This window comes from Gopherus evgoodei, chromosome 11, assembly GCF_007399415.2.
Source record: "Gopherus evgoodei ecotype Sinaloan lineage chromosome 11, rGopEvg1_v1.p, whole genome shotgun sequence".
Classification (NCBI taxonomy): domain Eukaryota; kingdom Metazoa; phylum Chordata; order Testudines; family Testudinidae; genus Gopherus; species Gopherus evgoodei.
The window spans coordinates 57,170,047-57,187,928 of record NC_044332.1 but is presented as its reverse complement, the minus strand read 5'-3'; positions in this window follow the sequence as shown (position 1 = coordinate 57,187,928).

Below are 17,882 nucleotides of genomic sequence, written 5' to 3'. Positions count from 1 at the left end.
CAGGATCAGAATAGCCATAAAACAATTCTGTTCTCCCTTTATTCACTTTCATCGGATTGTATTATTTGTTAGTGGGCCAATTTTTCTGTCTGCCATGAAAATTCCATTATTTTTAGTGGAAATATTCTCTTAGACTCAATATTCAGAATTTCTTTGTGTTTTTATAATGACCTTTTTTACTTGAATCTGTTTACTTTGTAGGTATCCCTTTCCTTTTCTTTACTAGAATATTTTCTAATTGATTTATCTCTTAACCATTTGCAGATTTGTATCACTCAATAGTAGTTGCTCCCCAATATTATCTTTAAAAAATAAAACTACATAGCTTATTTCCAAGTACTAGGTCCTGTGTAATCCTGTTGGCTTCTCAGTAAACTAAGAGCACTCCTCTGGAAACACATCCTTCTAGCTTCTATGTCATTGTTACCCAACCAATATCTGTGTAATTCAATTAATCCATTAGCAAATTCTTGTCTTTCTTATCAGCAGTTTTGTTGTTTTAATCTATTCTAAGTTCTCCGCAAGTCTAAAGCAACATAAAAAATCACCCAATCGCTTTTACTTTTCTTAAATCCTATCCAAGCAGTATTTGCCATTTTACCCACAGGAGCGGTGCCAGGGTTTTTGGCGCCATAGGCGGGGGTCCTTCCGCGCTCCCGGTCGGCAGCAATTCTGCGGCGGGGAGGGGTCCTTCCACACTCCTGGTCTTCGGGGCACTTCAGCAGTGGTCCTGGAGCGAGTGAAGGACCCGCCGCACAATTGCCGCCGAAGACCTGGAGCATGGCAGGATCCCCCGCTGCCAAATTGCCGCCGAGGATGGCAAAATGCTGCGCCCCCAAATCCTGGTGCCCTAGGCGACCGCCTAGGTCGCCTAAATGGAAGCACCGGCCCGGCTTACCCAAAATACTTGATGCCAGATTTAGTGGCTTTTAGTTGAGCAAAACTCCCATTGAAGGTAGTTGGAGTTTGATTACGCTATTCTTTGTTTCTGAATATGACTGTCCTTCTTACTTTGTTCATGGCTTGAGTAATCAGTTTACACATAGGTATTTCAAATTGCTATTCTCTTTCTTGATTTTTCCCTCTATCTCCATCTAATGAATATTAGAGATAGGGCAGGAGCCAACTCTCTGGTCCAAACACACCTGAACTTTAGAGAAGTTTGAATAGTTTCTAAACTTCAGGACTCAGGGCAGGTCTACATTATTGGCTAAGTCGATCTAATGTATGTCTAATTTATGTGTGCAAAAGCCTGCCCCCCCCCCAAGCGATATAAGTTTCATGCTGTTCACACTGGCGCTATATTGACAGGAGACGCTCTTCCCCCAACATAGCTTACACTTCTTGATGAGGTGGAGTAATTACACTGGTGGGAGAGCGTTCTCCGATCGGCATAGGGAGTCCTCACCAGACATGCTACAGCTATGCTGATGAACTGCTGTAGTGTAGAATTTCCCTAAGGCCCATATTTAACTAACAAATGAAAGCCATGTAGTTTCCCATATTAGTGTCTAATCTTTTTGCTTCATTCAATTCAATTGTCATCTAATTATTCCTACTATATTTTGGAAAAAGCTGTTCACATCCTGTGTGCCAACAGAGAGCTAGGCTGTGTCTCTGTGACCCAGCCCATTGTAAGGGTTGGCATGTAGCTGGGTCTTTGTGGGGAAAAGGCTGTGTATCAGGGACCCACAATATCCTCGTTCTTCTCCCGTCTGGTTCCCTGAGGGAACTATACAAGAAGGAAAATCACTGTGTTCATTGAGGTGGAACTAATGAGGGATGGCTCACTCCCCAACCACATACTCTATAGCAGGAGTAGATGGGTGCTGCTTATACTTGGACCCAGTGATATGTTGACTATGTAGAAGTGAAGTGGAAGAGGTTCTTACTCCCTTGCACATATGTATAGGCCAAGTCACAATCTACCTTTATGGCTTCCATCAGTTTTTTATTTTTTAAAAGTTTATAATTTTCTAAAGAAAATGCCTTGTTGAAATAAAGGAGAAGGTGGGATACAAAGCCAAGGTTGGATAATAATGAATTGAATTGATCATCTGAGTTATTCTCAGTACTTCACAAACATTAATTGATTAAGCTTTACAACAACAGCCCGGTGAAATTGGTATCATAGGTGCATCTCCTTTGGCTGTTATGTGGCCATTTCTATTTCTCAAAATCATTTTGTTCATATGTATTCTTGATGAATGCACTGAAATGGTGCTGCCTCATAGAGATGAGTCTGCATATATTTAAGGTCTGAATTCTGTATAATAAGCACTCTCATGGAAAAAGTGTTGGTTTTTTTTTTATTCAGCTTAGTTCCTGCATAAAAAAAGTGTATATAGTGAAATAAAGGGGCTGCTATAGATATGTAATTATATATACATATATATGTATAGTGCATACCTTATATTCTGTTACTGAATCAGACCTAAAGTCTCCTCTCCCTTTTGTTACTAAAAATGACAGTGCACTTTACAGGAGATGAATTTTTCTTATTTTGTAATATAATTGTTATAAAGAACTAGCTTTATAATTATAATTGCAGCTGTTGTAAGTTTGAAGTGCAGATTAGTATCAGAGGGGTAGCCGTGTTAGTCTGGAATCAGAGGGGTAGCCGTGTTAGTCTGGATCTGTAAAAGCAGCAAAGAATCCTGTGGTACCTTATAGACTAACAGACGTTTTGGAGCATGCATCTGACGAAGTGGGTATTCACCCACGAAAGCTCATGCTCCAAAACGTCTGTTAGTCTATAAGGTGCCACAGGATTATTGCTGCAAGTGCAAATTAGTTTCTGATTTTTATTAACAACAAATTGTGAATTTTATTTATTAACAACAAATTGTGAAAGCTTTTTTCTTTGAGTTTCCATCATTAAGGGAAATCCACTTTACTTTTAGTATATATTTAGAGTTTTGACTCTTAAAGAGTGTTTGCCTCCTTTTATTTCCACCATGCCACTGTAAACAAGATGTTGTTTATTACTAGAAACATTATATGTAAGTCCCAAGAATATGTTAAATATGATTGAAGTTTTGGCAGACTTTGAGCAACTGAAGTTTCCAGAAATTTTGCTATGTTTAAAAACCAAAACCATGCTTTAAGGAAAGATTTCTACTTCCAAATGTGTGGTTGCCCAAACCTTTTACATTTTCAAGTCAGACTCCCCTGCCAAATAACACACACTGTACCTTAACTACAATATAAAAGCATAGACTCTGTGTTTAAAAAAACATTGCAGGAGCAACTATGATCATATTTCTTAATTTATTCTATTCATATGCACAAATGTGCATTTTATAGTAAGCTTTCGATTGCACTGGTCACTTACACTAGTAGAAAATGACATGTACAGACGCAAGGTTGGCATAGTATAACAAACCAGACTGGTAAAGTACAGGAATCCTGAGCCAGACCAAAATATGAGGTCAAGGAAGTTGCTCTTATAATAACAGTGGTTATCTGTTTAATGTGTGATCTGGCAGTGACATGTTGTTGACCATAAGCAATTATGCATGTTTCTAAACTGGCTGTATATAAGCCCAAAGTAATTGTAGGCAAGACAAGCTGTGAGAACTGGGCACTCAGTACACTTTTATTGTTATTTTTACTTGATTTCATCAATTAAAATGTACAATAGTGGCTACAAATTCTACTGAATTTTTAAAAAATCCTTATTTCATTCATTATATCAGTTATCTTACACATTACAAACTGTAGAAGAGACTGTCCTTATGAAGCAAACTTTTGTCTTACCTGGCAAATACTGAGTCCATTCTGATCCACCTGTGTTAAGCACCTGATTTTAGTAGCTGTCTTGAGTGTTTTTAAAAGGTATCTTCCACTGTATTAAAGATGTTAATTTCAATGCCCAGGAATGATGCCCATGTTCTATAACTGTAGTATGTTTATCTTGAAGACAGTGTACAAAAATTCTGGGCTCTGTGTGTGTATGCGTGCATGTATGGACTTGTTTAGTTTTCAGTAAAGATCTGCAAATGCATTAGAGGACAGAATTTGACCTGGTTTAGGCAGAAGGGGAAATCCTTGCAATGCAGAGAGAAGTATAATCTGACTACAGAGTTGGGATCCAAGAACTCCTATATTCTAATCTCAGCCCTGACACTGATTTCTTCTATGACCTTAGTCAACTCACTGAGTTGGGAATCTTTCCGTTGAGCTTCAATGGGCTTAGATCAGGCCCTTAAAATCCCCGCCTCAGTTTCCTAATCTGTAAAATGGAGATATAATAAAGTTTCCTCACAGTGCTGAAAAAAAATTAATTATATCTGTAGAACCAGAAGTGCAGATGAGCTAAGAGAAGACTCCCCTTTTCTACTCACAGGAGGCAGTCACAGTTGGGCTGTCTGAGCATAAGAAGGCCCTGTGAACACTGCTGACAGAAGTCAGTGGCTTGGTTCCATTTGTATTTGTACAGATGAGGTGTAGTCATTGCCCTCTCCACACACCAGACATCACTAGAGAGCTTTGCTGGGAAAAGTGCATGCTACAGCCTTTAAAAAAAGTAATACAAAGGCTTTTGAGGAGTGTGTTTTCCCCAGCCATCCTGCATATAATCTGGGTGCTCCTGGCCTTTGCAGGTATAATGTCTTGTGTAAACAGGTAATCATTTTCTTAGTTACCTTGCATTTTTTCTTGGCATGTGGAACTATTGTGGTTGAGCAGGGAGGTGAAAACATCTTTTAAGTTTTAAAGGAATTTCAGTGACCAGAATAGCCCTATAGAATTTACTCATTTTTGTACCCTTCATGGTAAAGAGTCTAAGGATAACCTACATAGAAGAATGATGGGCCTGATTCTATTTTATTGAAATGAATGGAGCTTTGCTATGGATTTCAATAGGGACAAGTTCAGGACTTCACCATTTAGGGAATGTAATGTTCTTTATATAATAATGCTGCAGCTATAGTTGTGGTAATATAGGCTGTGGTAATATTAACTACAGCTGGTTGAAACATTTTTAATGGAACAATTTTCTGTTGGAAAATCCAAATTGAAATTTTTCTTGGAAATGTGTCAATTTTGGTGAAATTTTTGATGGGGAAAAGTCTAAACATTTCATTTTGATCATGTCAAAATGTTTTATTTTGAAAATGTAAAAACATTTCATTTTGACTTTTTTATTATAATATTTTGACATGATGAAAACAAAAGGTTTCCATGTTTCCAAACTCAGATTTTTGGGGATTTCCTTTTCACAAAATTGTTTTGACTGTTTGTTCCAATTCGGAATGAATACAGATTTCAAGATGTCAGAATTTCATGCTAGAAGGAAATTCCATTTTCTGACCAACTTTAGTATTACCTAAATGTATACTATTATTGTAAAAACTCTGTATTAAAAAGTCCTCCAACTCGAGATACATGCATTATTAAAATTAGTACTCTGTGCCTAGATTGAACAAGATGTCTCCAGAGCTGCATTTCAGCCATTTTATTACTATATGGATCCATGGATAGTGCCTTAGGTCTCCTAAAGATATAGGAAGGATCCCCTCCTCCATTGAACAAAATGCTTTTTAAAAGCCCTTAACTAAAACCATACCAAATTTAGCCCTAATTGTAACTCCATTGTAACTCCAACAGTGAAGCTACATGTGGGACAAACTTAGTCCACTGGATCAAATTCTACCCTAACTTCTACCTTATGCATTCCCATTGGATTCAGGAATGTTTTATGGGTGTAAGAAAGGACAGAATTTAGCTCAGTCAACTAGATGTGTAGCTCAGTGCTGTTACAGAAATCAACAAATAAATACTTAACAAATGTGTCATCCTTTGAGAGTGCTTTGAGAACATCAGAAGACAGGCACCTAAAAATAACTCTCATAAATAACTTCTTTTCTCATATTGTATGTGAATCCTAATCTCTAAATTTCTTTCTTTCTTTCTTGACTACTTCCATGTTACTTAAATGCAGAATTTTTGGATGAACTTGGGTTATTTTGTATCTCTGTGAGGAAAACCTTGCAGGAGGGAGGGAGATAGATCTGGGAAACTTGATGAGCTTCATCTCATAGAGCTTCCTTCTAAGGAAGTGAGGTTATGGGGGAGCCAGAGGGGAACTATGTGTCCCAACTTGGAGCTCTGTTTCCAACATTGGATCTTAGAGCATCTTCCCGGGCCTTCTGTGGTGTTCCGTGGACCCTCCTCTTACTCTAGCACAAATTCTTCAGGAGCTGTGCTATGCCTCCTCTTGTGGTTGTATTGTACAAGCTGCTTAAGGGACATCAGTGGAGTTAAAGTGCCACATTAGCAGATAGTCATGTGGCTATCTGCAGGGTCCTAAGGTAAGCATATCACTCAAAGTGGTTGCTCCCTGTTCCTGTTTCCATCTGCCAAAACACATGGAGTCCCAAACCCCACAGAGCTTGCATGAGGGCCTTCTTGGTGAGGTATTGGGAAGGAAGGAGCATGTCATAGCAGACTACAGAACTAGTATAAAACTTTGTTCAAGCCATATACTGTAGTCATGATTGTTAATTGGACTTTTATACAGTAAAGGCAGGTCTTCCTACAGAACTACAGCAACATGATCTTTTTTCCAGGACAGCCTTTGGAAACTTGTATTTCTTTTAAGTAATTTTGGGGTATTCTGTTTTCTTACTGTTGATATTTCTTTTGAATGGCCTTTATAGGTCTGATCCAAAGCCTATTGGATTTAGTGGAAAGACTCCCATTGTATTTATAGACTTTGCATTAGGTGCTATGTGACCATGGTGTGTAGTCATTTTGGAATGCTATATTGCATTGCCACAATATAGCATAAGCAGCCTGATTCTTATACAACTTGCAGCAGTTTAACATCAGTGGAACTCACCATGACCAGTGGAGTTACTCCTGAAATACAGTGGCTTAGATGGGATCAGAATCAGGCCTCTAGCCTTATCTTGAACAATAAAATTTGTTATTGTTTTGAGAAAAATAAATTAGTTGCTTTTTTAAATGATTGCTGTCATGTTACTTTTCAAAGTAGAGGGGAAAGTTTGGGGGGAGGGGAGGAATTGGTAAAAATGTATAGTGTGTTCGTTTTGGTAAGGAAACGTATATTATAACAATTTTCAGATCCTATTTATTCTCAAGGATGTTTATGTATTCATGCTGAATATGTGATAACAGACTGTGTAAGGATATAGAATATTAGAGAAGGAGAAATGAGTATGTGATAACAGACCATGTAAGGATATAGAATATTAGAGAAGGAGAAAATGACTATTATAGTACTTCCTGTTCTCAGTTTCTTCTACAGTAATGCCCTTACACCTTTTCTTTTTCAGGCTTTTTGTAGCATCCTAAACAGAAGGATATTGAAGGGAGCTGATTCTGCTTTGATCCTTATGCTTGTTGTCAAAGCGCTTGGGATTGAAGAGACTGTTGGCTACAATTGACTGTGACAATTAGGAGATGATCAGAGCCCTAGAGTGGAGCACTTAAAGGGTAATTTACATGTCAGTTTGTCGAATAAAAAAAAAGATATTCAGCTAAGATTTTTTTTCCCCCTCAGAGCCTTGTAAACTGCAATTTGTGTGCTAGTAAGAAAAACCTGGCAGAGGAGTTAGGATAGCCATTTCCATTTGAAAAGAGGCAATCATAAGGCCACTGCTGAGCCTATTGTCCACTAAAAATGCTGATTTGCAGTCAGTGAGTGAAAGAGTGGAACCATCACTAAATAGAACCTTGTGCAAGGTAACTCCCCCTTGGTGGCTTTTTAATGTTGGTAAAGGTTTTATATACCTTAAATCCTACATTTACTGTCATTATAACATTGTTATGAATGTCCTTTATCATAACAAAAAATGAATGTATTGATGGGGAGGTAGGTGGAATGCTAGCTAACAGCAAGTTGATAGACTAACACTGGGTATCTGTTATCAGATCTTTCTTATTCTCTTGCCTTTTGTATGCCATCACAATTTTCTTCTTGTAGCCCTTTGCACTTTGCCATTCAAGCCCTCCATAACAGTTTTCTGGTAGGTTTTCCATACTTGTTTACACTCTATTTTACCCAGCAGATTATTAACATTTTCCACATTTAATTTAGTGGGATAAGTAAACTGGGAGGGAGGTGACATGAGCATGTTTAATCCAGAATTTGCTGTTCTCTAACTATTCCATGATTACTGATTGTAATAAATATTGTATATGTACCAGACTGAGATCAGCACAGTTAAAATAGTTGATTAATTACTGACAAATATATTTAATTTTTCTCATATTTGATTGGTCTGCTATATCTAGTCACTTTGACTGTAGTGTCATATTTTTTTTTTATCATGTAAAAATCACAGTTACTCTGGTAGGTCTGGGCCATAGCGTATGTTATATTATTAACAACAGTTTAGGGAAAGGATATAAGGGGATTTACATAACCCTCAAATGTTCGTATGTGCAAATGTGATTATAATAAGCTTTTCTCTTTTATGGTGGATCTCCCCAAAAGAAGATCTAGTAATATACAAAATACCAGGTTTGTGTTACGAGTTAAAATCTTTACTTTATCATAATTTTGACTTACCCTGCCATTTGCTGTCAAGAACTAAAAGACATTGCTATTAAAACCCAGAGGCTACACTTTCAACAAATCCCAGGGCTGGACACAATACGCCTGATTCTGACCTCCTGGACACTGGCGTAACTCCATTGACTTGACTAGACTCCTGATATCTGCTGCTGTGAGATAAGAATCAAGCCATGTATCTCCATAGGGTCATCCGAGTGCCCTTTCATTAGTTGTATTCTCTACATCCTTAGGCACTAAATATGTTAAACACCAAACAATGAAGCTTTTATTTCTAAATTTGTACTTGCAACATCTTTTGAAGTGACTTCTGTATTTTGTAAAGAAAACTTCTGAAATTAATTCTAAGTTGAATGGAGCTATGTAACCCCCACCCTCCAGTTTTCATTTAGAAATATATTATTTCTCCCTCTCTCTCTCTCTCTCTCTTTCCTTTTCTTCTCTTTTAGCACAGGTTTTCTTGTCTGGGAGAATTGTTTGGTTTCATGGAGGAAAAATAACATATAATGCAAGCTGGAGACGTTGGCTTCTGCTCTTACTGCTCTTCAGCCCCCCGGCCCCTCCTATGTTTTAAACTTCCTGAATGCTCAAGTTTTCATGTGTGCATGTCTTTCTAACAAAGAGAGATACATAAAGAACAAATGAATAAAAGAAGATATTAAGGGCAAACAGTATAATGACAGAGAGAGTCTGGGATGTCTTTGGCTTAGCATGTATCTGCAAAATCGAGGCAGTCGTAAATCTGTATCAAAAATCAGGCACAGCAGGAGGTGTTCGTCTCCCAGGTAATGGCTAAATGACGAGCAGATGAGCCATCGTCATATTGATTTAAGCATTTTGTTCCAGCCAGTCACAATTAACTTTGATTTGTTTTTACTTTCCTCTTACAGGTTTGCATTTAAAGCACTCTCAGAGCACTAATTGTATAAAATTCTACTAACTGCACATTCTCTTGCTAGAGAGGTAATGAATGAATGAATAGGCAGGAATTATTTGAGATTCTAAGCAGGGTTTCTCAGCACACTTCTAGCTCTGACTGAAATTGTTTCTGAAGATGAGCAGGAAGGAAGAAGAAAGTTATACCCAATTGGAAATAGCTTTTAGAAATTCCTTATTTTAGGGATGTGGGCCTTGGCTAAAGAATTCAACAGAAGTGTGTTGGGTTGCAAGATTAATTAGGATTTTACTAAACACCTTTTTTTAAAAAATAGTTAAGGTTGACAATGTGTATCAAATGAGTCTAACCTCCAGAAAAGCATTTTACAATGTCCATAGTATAATTCGTCTACCTCAAAAGCATCTCAAAAGTGTGAGAGGCTCAAAATACAGTTAAGAGATGCATCTACTCAAGATATATATTTTTCTTAATCTAGATCTGGTTTACATGTAGCTTTTGTACCAATTTAACTGTTTTAAAAATCAAAATAGTTATAATGGTGCCTTATAATGATGTAACTTAGTTCCCTAAATTTATGGGGATAATAAGCACCATTTTACTAATATAACTGTCTGTGCTTTATGTAGTTGTACCACTTTACCTATAGTGGTTTCAAACCAACTTAGTAAAGTATGTGTTGAGAAGTCCTTACTATCATCCTATACAATGTATACCTTCCCACTCAACCTGAACTATGATCCTTTGTTGCATTCTGAATTAATAACATGTTGGATATAAACAGGTGACATAATATGCTATTTATTTAATGAGAACTAAAGATTTCAAACCTGATTCAGTCCCAGAGTACACTTGCATGTCAGATCGCCATGCATTTTCTACTAGTGCAATATGTTGACGGAGTAGCCAAATGTTTTTATAAATAAGAGAGCAAAACATATTGTAACATTTTTCAAACCTAGATGCCTAAAGAAAGTCACCCAAACGAGGCAATTAAATGAATGGCCTGATTTTCAGAAGTATTGAATTCCTGCAACTACTGCTGAAGCCAATAGAAGCTGTGGGTGCTCAGCATCTTTAAAAAATCTAATCACTTATTTATGGACCTAACTTTAAGCAATCTCCCTCCACTTTTGTTTTCTTAAATGAGCAACAAAGTTTAAATCAAATTACTGTATAAGGTCTGCAGGAGTGGGGTATCCCTCTTCTGACAGCTCATGTGGGGTCCAAAGCAGGACTAACCTCTTTCTCAGGTTATCAAGTCAACGTGTTATGTGTGATGCTGGGAGTTGTACCTGTGTAGGATGTGAGCATAGTGAATGGTATAGTAATGGAGTGGAGGAGGTGGAAAGGCTTTTACCGTTACGAAAAACTTTAGGCAGTCTGACTTTCCCTGTCCCGTTCTCTGTTGGCCCAATTCACTGTTGTCTTATGGCTCCTTTGCGCCCATGCACCTCTCACAAAAGTTCAGAAAAGCAGCTGCGGGAGTTTTCTGGAGGATTGTCCCAGCTCTCCTCCTTTAACTCTGTGCTCTCTGCTGCAGTGGCCATTCTGGGGAAGGCTGGGGGTAGGCTGGGAGTGAGGAGGAATGGTTGGGACATTTTTATGTCCCAGTCATTCTGTTCCATTGTAATAGGACTTCCTTAAACTGCACAAGAGTCCAAACAGGTCCCTGAAATTTGAAGGCAAATCCTAGTTGAACCTAAATTCTGAATCTTTTGAGGTGTACTCATCCCTAGATAAAACTGCCTTTACAGTAATTTGTTGTAGTAAGCTAGGTAACTGTTCTTAGGAACAGCATCTTCTTATGTATGTTAGGGCCATGTCTGGCACGTGTATGTCTTGGCCCAATAAAATGTATGGAGCTGTCTAGTCATTGCACCGTGACCCCCTTCTGCCACCACCCGGCGTTAGGGTGTCAAAGCCTGAGCCTCAATGCCCTGAGCTGGGGGATCAAAGCTGAAACCCAAGGGCTTCAGCCCCAGGCAGGTGGCCTGTAACATGAGCCCCACCACCTGGGGCTGAAGCCCCCAGACTTCAATTTCAAGCCCAGGTGATGGGGCTCAGGCTTCAACTTCAGCTCCAGGTGGTGGAGCTCAGGTTTTGGTTTTGGGCCCCAGGAAGTCCAAGCTAGTCCTGGCGACCTCATTAAAATGGGGTTGCTACCCACTTTGGGGTCCTGACCCACAGTTTGAGAACCACCAGTCTAGCCTATGCAAGTTATCTAAGAGGAGAATTTGGCCTTCAGAACCATGCTGAAGCTGCCAATATTCTGTTACCCTCAGGATGTAATGGGAGTGATCTGGTTTATGAGTGTCTCCTACTTGTAAAAAGAAATGGCCAGATCTTCAGCTGGTGTAAATTGGCACAGATCCATTAACAGTGCTGGAGCTGAGGATCTGGCCTAAATTATTTTTACTGGGCCTTATTCTGATCACACTTAGGCTGGAGTAACTCCACTGACTAAAGTGGAGTTACGTCTTGTTTACATCAGTGTAAGTGACAACAGAATCAGGCCAAATAGGTAAAATACTTTTAAATTTAAATTAGAATGTTTAAGCTTTTTTTTTTTTAAAAAAAGAAAAAGTCGTGTGGAACACACTTAACAAATGAGAGATCCTCACATGCATATAAATTCACTATTTGGATTGGCCAGCTTTTAATGGTGAACAGTAGTGATGGCATGAATAATAAAGCAGAGTCAGGTGAAGGACAATAAAAGACAACATGTTTATTTCTGTCAAAACAAAGGTAGCAGGTCACACTTTTATCACTCTCACCCAGATACATAATCCTACAACCCTGGCATGCCAAATGGCATGACATCACCACCACTGGCTTATCCAGTGCCTGAGCGCTCACATGTTACACTCTAATGATAGGTCTGTATTTTCTGATTTTCTGGAGTTGCCGCTGCCACAGATCTAGTGGTAGGGAGACAGGGAGATGGTGTTATGCCATTGCAGATCCCTGGCCTTTGGCTGACTGGGGGCTGGCACAAGTTAGAGCAGCCCAAAGGGCTACTCTAAGTTGCCACCAGCTGCATATGACCCCAAAGGATTATTCTAGCAGCTGAGGATCACTGGAGTCATATCACATACCAGGAAAGGATGACATAGATCTAATATAGTAGCTCTATGCCACCTGGAGATTCCTGCCATGCTGACTTCATTGGCACTACATTGATTTACACCATCTGAGGGTCTGGCCTTTCATAACTTTTTTGTAGTAAATTATCCCTCCATTAAATATCTAAATGAAAACAAAAAAGTTCTTAATTAAAGAGCCTGGGAAACTGAACATGTTTCAGTTGTATTTGTCATTAGCTGACATGCAAAAACATGGAAAGATTCATGCAGCTCACAGCCACTGCAGAGTGCCATCCAATGTATCAGAGCCACTGGTGTGTGTAAGGACTTGCATGGATAGTTTGCACCCCATGCACATGGGGAACTTGGATTGTATGCTAGTTCTGCTTAGATCAGTACAGAAGAGAGGAAGGATTGAAGGGTGACCTGAAGAAAGGGAAGGGACATAGCCAAAGGATCTGCAGTTATGTGGCTCTAGTGGCCGCACACCGCTGTATAGCATGTGTGCAGGGGTCACAATCCAGGGGTTACTGCAGAGGCTTGTGGGCTATCCCCCCTCTGCTTTTTGGTGGAGAGGATAGATTTTGTGTACCCAGTTCTCATACACAATATCTGTTCCCTCAGACTTTATGCAGGGACTGCGTGAGTGAATTTTACTTTTAACGTGTACTAAATAAAAACTGACGTCATAAAGCATGCGCATTTCCTAAAATGAATACAGCTGTTAACACAGCTATGAAGAAATATGAATTTGTCTTAATCGGGAACCTGATTTTGTTATATGTCAAATTAGATTATTAGAGTTTTCTTTTGGAATAAATAGAGCAAAAGGCGGAGAGTTTTGTTAATTGACTGAATTAAATTATTTTCTCATTTGCATTATTGTAAATCTGGAGTAATTCCATTCAAGCAAAGGGTGTTACTCTAAATTTACAAAGGTGTATTTGAGAGCAGAATTTCTCCCTCACACTTTTGGGTCATAAGCCTTATTTCCATAGGCCCTTTTGTACCATTCTGACAGCATAAAGGGGCCTTAAAGTGGGGCAGGGTGGTGCAAAGTGGCCTTAACATACATGAGAACTAGGTCTTCTGCCTTCAACAGATGCGTGCTCAAACTTGGTAAAAAGATTTTTTTTAAATATATCTTACTTACTGTATACACACATCTCATAAAATCCAGCAGTGGAAGTCCAGTAGATTTATTTCATTTAGATAACTCAACATAGGCTTTTGTTATGTTCCATAATGATAACAAGGTGTTAGAATCACAGAAAGTGCAACTGCAGATTTCTACTTGGTATGGTGCCAGGAACTGCAGGGTCAAAAGAACCTGCAGATTTATGTACTTTTAGTTGGATTTTTACTATCAGATCTTTGGCTCTCCAATAATTCAGAACCAGATTCAGATCTCATTTATTCTGGTGTAAATCTGACAATGGATTTACGCTGCTGTCAAACCAGGCTGTGTGAGAAGAGGCTCAAGTCCTGTATATCCAACTGCGTTTGCAATTCTTTAGATAATGTTTAAGTTGATGAGAAAATTAGCTTTGACATTCAGTATTCATGCTGAAAATATAAGGGAAAATAGGATTATTATTATTAATCAGTAGTGGAAGTCAAGTGTCTATAAAGTTTGATTTGAATATACTTAAATTACTTTCATACAAGACCCTAAAGTTCATATTAATTCATGTGTTTTTCTTTAATCACTGATTTGTAAAATATGTGGATTTTTTTTTATGAATAGTTAACTTTTGGCTCCTCCCTTGAAATACAAAGTATATGTCAGAATTTGGAAAAGATTACTAAAACCTGTAAAGTGAAGTTGCCTTTCAGATGAGTACATTATATTTGGCCATTTGTGATCGTCAGCAACTGCTGTTGTCTTTTTTTTAAAAAATTTAAAAAAAATTGCTACCATATCTCTAAATTTTCATCAGCATCTGCAACATAATTTGGTATGTATTACCTCTGAACTGTAAATTACACATTTCCGGGAACTTAGGACCAAATTCTTAGCTGATGTAAAGTGGCATAGTTCCATGGATATCCACAAAGCTTCGATTTACACCAGCTGAGCACTGGGCTCAGCCATTCACACAGCCATTCCAACTGTACATATTTATTCTGAGAAAAATATTTTCACAATAAAAGGACATATTTATGATGATTGAAATCCTTTTTTCTTTGATATTTTTTCTCTTTTGCTCTTTACCTAGTAAGCAACTAAGCTGCTATTTTCAAACCACAGTGTCTCTTTTCATATCCTTCATAGAAGCCCTCTCTCCCAAAACAATTAAAAATAAAACCAAGTGACATTCTGAGTGTGTCAGGATCATGAACCAGGTAGGGAGCATGTGGAAGGAAGGGAGAAAGATGTGTGCATTCTGTCTTTGCCACCATTTTGTTGCAGCTCTAGAAAGCAGCAAATGGTGGATATTGTTTCATTGCATAGTATGGTTTTGTACTGGATCCATCTGCAAAGAATAAACATGTCATCAGTCCTCATTTGCTATATCAAAAAAACATTGCCCATGTCCATATTTGATTTTCAAGTGCATCTGTGCACTGATTGAAACCCTCCCAACATGCTGCTACACAAATGCAAAACCCACACATTTCTGATTTTGAATCAAGCACTGTTATGCTCCTGCACTCCTGTTTCAAAGTTTGCTTGAGAGTTGCAGTGCGTGCCCTTTTAACACATTTTTTCTTACTGAGAGATCCCGGTGTTCATCGTCAGAGTGTGGTGCAGTCTTTCCATTTTGTTCTTATTTTTGTCTTTGGAGCCAGCTTTCATTTTCACAGTTTATTTACAGCCCACGTGTGCTTTTAAGCAACAAGGAAGTATAAGCCTGAGTTTTAATTTCGGAATTTCTGGCAATTGATAAATTGAACTAGATGTAGCACTGACTTTAATATCAGTTTAGAATTTAAAAGAAAGAGAAAAAAAATACTACATTGAACCACAAAGTTCCTCAAAAAGGATGAATCTGATATAAAATATCAGGGAATATTTTTCTTTTAACATTGATTAAATTGTTAGATTAAAAAAAGATCAGTACAAAGTGGTAATTTTAGAGAAAATTTTGTTGTACCTAATTATTTTGTGCAAGCCCAAAGTCCAAGAGTTACCTTAACTGTGAAGCTCTGTAGTAGCCTTTGCCTGTCATTTTTAATCAGCTTGTTTTAGGTAATTTTTGTTATGCCCCTCATTACTGAATTGTTTATCAATAGGTGCACCAAGTGTCACTAGCTTTTCTCATCAAGCCAGGTCTGACAAAGAGCTGCAGTGCATGGGAAAGAGGCAGCTAGGTGAAACTAATGCCATAGATGTTTGATTCATTAGGAGCTTATTGTTAACGGGGATGTCTGATTGTAAAGGCTCAGTCAAGCAAAAGAGTGCAGAGTAATCAGTCGGATTTATAGTTTGCAGGCCTCAAAAAAAAAAAAATCAACATAAACCTTTGGATATAGCAGAAACAGAAAAATCCCCTTTGGGCAGCCCTAACCTGAGACCAGCCAAATAAGGTCATGCTACATGAAGGTTGCCTGTTAGGTGATGGAAGATATAGGAGGATTAAAGCCATATGGCATGGCCTATCATACCTTCTGACTTAAGATAACAAAGCCAAGCTTTGTGCTTAGCTGTTTTTGACTGACATCATCAATTTTATTTTATGTTGGTCACCTCCGGTAACAGGAAAAAATGGCCTAGGGTTGATAACACATGCCTGTTTTTTTTAGTATTAAGATGCCTTACAGCTAGTTTTGTGCTGTAAAAAATTTCAAAGAATTAGTAGCTTGTTCTTCTATCAGCCATCCTCCAGCAACTGTCAGCCCCCCCCTTCCCTTGTTTTCAGTTTGTACCTTGCAAATGAGAGACAGCCGTATTCAGAACCAGATGTAAGGCTCCTAGAGAATGAGCGTAAGCTGTTGTACTTTAAGCCTAATGGGAAGTTTTATATGCAAGGGCCTTGAACTGATTAGTATAATTCCCTCTTTAATACAGCTGTCCCTCCAGATTAAGGTAAACCAAATGTTGCAATCAGAGATTAGTGTACCTTGCCAGTTATTAACATCCCTGGTTGCTCAGCAAGCACGTCAGACACTAATGCTGTGTATTTATTTGCTACTTCCCCACTGTAACTTGAACTTCTGCACCTGTCAACGCATTCCAGGGAAGAGAGGGGTATTATTGGAAAGCAAAAGTTTTATACCTGTTACACCTGGTTTGGTTTGTCACAGCCTAAGATTTTCTTCTTTTCTTGCCAGGATTGCCAGGTGGTTTAATCCATTACTCTGCTGAAAAAAGTCTTTGTATGTGAAATTGCATTTGTTACTGTCATCTGCTCTCTCTGTTTCGAATATAAGCTACTCACCTAAACTGGGCCTTTTCTGTCTTTTCCCTTCTGTAAGGGAGTTTTCTTCTTTTTTTTCTGTATAGAGGATGTAGCACAGGGCTAGAAGAATCAGCACCCACTCCTGCTGTGCTCTAATCAGTTAGTGGTGCCTCTCACAAGGTGGGTCACACAGTTGTCTTATTACATTTGGCAGGATATCCTGTCCACCAGCAACACAGATGTCAAGAAGGACAATGTCCTGGCTATCGCAGAAAGATCTTTATCCCCCACCCCCTCGACCCGGTCTGATTTTACAGATAATGTATACCGTAAACATACTTAAAAAGCCAAGAGGCCTGAGTGTCTCTTGTGTAGGAAACCAGTAAAGTCAGGACATTCCAAATAACTGCCTCTCTAAAGCATTTAATTAATTTGGCAGATGTGTTAAAATAAGTGTAAATAACAGTTTGGGGGTGGGAGGAGAGAGAGAGAGAGAGAGAGAGAGAGAGAGAGAGACTTCATATATAGAAGAAAAGGCTACCATGAAGCTATCAATGTTTTTTTTACTATGGAAATTATCTGCATTATCTGAGGATAGGAGGCAAAAAGTTAAAATGAATAGCAGAAGACAAGTACATGCTTTTGCTAAGAAAATAACACCCTGTTTAAGCATTCCATTGTTTACATATTGAATTCAGGATTGAATATCAACTATAGTTTCTGAGCTGTTACTGTTTCCTAACCAAGATTATGCTAAAACTTTTCTTACTTAATAGGTTCCTTCTTAAATAGATAATTGACATAAGGTAAAAGGACCATTTTTAGCACACTTCTCTTACAGCACTGGGTTTGCAAAGTTCGTTGCCTGTTGTACACTGTCTGCACATTATAGCTTAATTGCAGATTTTTGAAAAGACAAAATATGTTCATATCTTAGGAATTATGTCTTGCAGCCTACTAAATATGCTAATGCATACTAAGCAGGGATAAAGTTCTTGCCATACCACCCAACA